Source organism: Boleophthalmus pectinirostris, unplaced genomic scaffold (assembly GCF_026225935.1).
Source record: "Boleophthalmus pectinirostris isolate CB_2022bp ecotype Guang Dong unplaced genomic scaffold, ASM2622593v1 HiC_scaffold_3, whole genome shotgun sequence".
NCBI lineage: Eukaryota > Metazoa > Chordata > Actinopteri > Gobiiformes > Gobiidae > Boleophthalmus > Boleophthalmus pectinirostris.
This window is the reverse complement of record NW_026571299.1, coordinates 16,242,602-16,244,791: the sequence shown is the minus strand read 5'-3', so window position 1 is coordinate 16,244,791 and position 2,190 is coordinate 16,242,602. Positions and strand designations below refer to the sequence as shown.

General features: G+C 38.4%; 1 pseudogene; it reads left to right on the top strand.

Annotated features, from left to right (window-relative positions):
* Positions 1 to 1,870: 1,870 nt before the first annotated feature.
* On the top strand, positions 1,871 to 1,987 carry LOC129411122 (5S ribosomal RNA; annotated as a pseudogene).
* Positions 1,988 to 2,190: the final 203 nt, after the last annotated feature.

Genomic DNA, 2,190 nt, shown 5'->3' with positions numbered 1-2,190 from the left:
ATACTAATTATTTTGCACAACATATTTTTGATAGTTGTTTTGGATGATAAAAGTAAAAGATTTGTTAATGCCATGGCATGATGCAAAATGTTTACTTTAATACATATTTGATTGTCTCTCCTCACAGTAGCAAAGCATGTAATATTAACACTGTTTTTATACCGAGTTTTCTTCTGACCAATAGGGAAACACTGAGAGGCATGAACAAGGAATATTAACTACTACTGTTCAAACCACTTCTCTAATTATAAACTAATGAGATGTCCTTATTCATATCCTCACTCTCTCTAACAAATATTTTGACCTGTGCAGGAACAAGAGGTCTAACACCAGGATGTACTTCAGATGCATGGGGTTCATAGCCATAGTTTCACCCACAGCTCTGCCATCTTATATTCCCCATGACTTTCACTCAACAACAGTTTGCACAGGGCTTTTAAGTCTCATTCTCACAAACAGGACGTCGCACTCCCAATTGCGGCTCTTTATGAATCAAATTTGTGCTGTAAATCTTGCTCCGATGCCTTTGTGACCTTGTTCGACTCATGCTTCGCTTCAGGGTCGGGCTGCTCTCCCCGATAAAACAGGCAAAAGTCATTGGAAATAGTCATTACAGATATACAGGGCTGCAAGTTCTGAATCCAAATCACACCAGTTACAACCTGTGAGGCAATATAGTCTGTGTTTATAGATGTGTCTAAATTTAACTGTTCATTTTAGCAGGGCATAAAATGAGACATAAACACAGCTCCTCTTGCTCCGGTTATGCTTCTATCAAATATTTGCACTGCTTACAGAATATGAAAACTATGTAATTAAATGTTGTTCAAACAGATTTTATAATGTAGTGTTCTCCAGCTTATGACTTACTTCCTAAAATTTTGCTACTGAGTAAAGGCTGAATACTGATTTTGATACTGCAATGATAACGAATCTTAAAGGTGCATTATGTAACTTTTCTAGGGAGGGTCCACCACCTCCTTGTCTCTAGGGAAATATTATTCCTTTGCCTGAAATGCTATGACATTAAACTCATCTAATCTCCATAGAAATAAGCAAGGTACACATTAAACTGGCTAAACTACAGGTTAGAACTGTGGAGATGTGACCCCACTCACAGGAAGAATGTTTTTTAAGAAGAGATAGAACACAATAGAATGTAATAAAAACATGTGTAATTAACAAAATGAAAGTTAGTTTTTTTATGCCATACTGTGGAACATTCCTGAGAAAGCAATAACGTCCCCACGACACAAGAAAATAGTGGCCCCTCTATCGAAAAGTTACAATGCACATCTTTATAAACCAAAACTATTCCAAGACTCTTCTTTATGACTCTTCATAATTCTGATATGACTCAAGATAAATTTAAAACTATTAAGGAAAAGTCTTTTTCATGATATGTATCACAGATGGGACCAAGTCGTTGTTTTGCAGGTCTCAGGTAAGTCTCAAGTCTTTGACCTCAAGTCCGAGTCAAGTCCCAAGTCAAATACAGGCAAGTCCAAGTCGAGTCTTGAGTCACTGGCCCATAAGTCCAAGTCAAGTCCAAGTCTTCTGCTTTGAGCTTCAAGTCACATTTCAAGTTTTTAAACCAAAGCATCAAATATAGCTTAGATTTTTGCAATGTATATGACTTTTAAGATAAATTGTACTTATAAGGTCATAGTATATTTATATTTGAGTATTTATAGCGTACATAAGAGTTGTAGAAATGCATACGAGCTGTAGAAAGGATTTTTTTTTTCCTTTTTAATGTCTTGACAAAATCTTAGAGTGAATCATTATGGTAGGAATAGAAAGAATTCAGATTTAAAGTGCTTCTCAAGTCCTCTCAAGTCACAGGCTTCAAGTCCAAGTCAAATCTCAAGTTTGTGACCATACCGGCTTGTCAAACCTGATCCCATCAGATCTCAGAAGCTAAGCAAGGACGGGCCTGGTTAGTACTTGGACGGGAGACCGCTGGGAAAATCAGGTGCCACAGTGGGGCGCCAGTCATAAAAACTGTTGTTGTGTCCTTAGGCAAGGCATTTCACCCTCATTGCCTAGTATGAAAGTGGTGTGTGTGTGAGTGGAGGGGCCAATGGTGCAGATTGGCAGCCTCGCTTCCTTCAGTCTGCCCCAGGGCCGCTGTGGCTATAGTAGTAGCTTACCGCCACTGAGTATGGAGTAACTGAATAATGCTCTGTA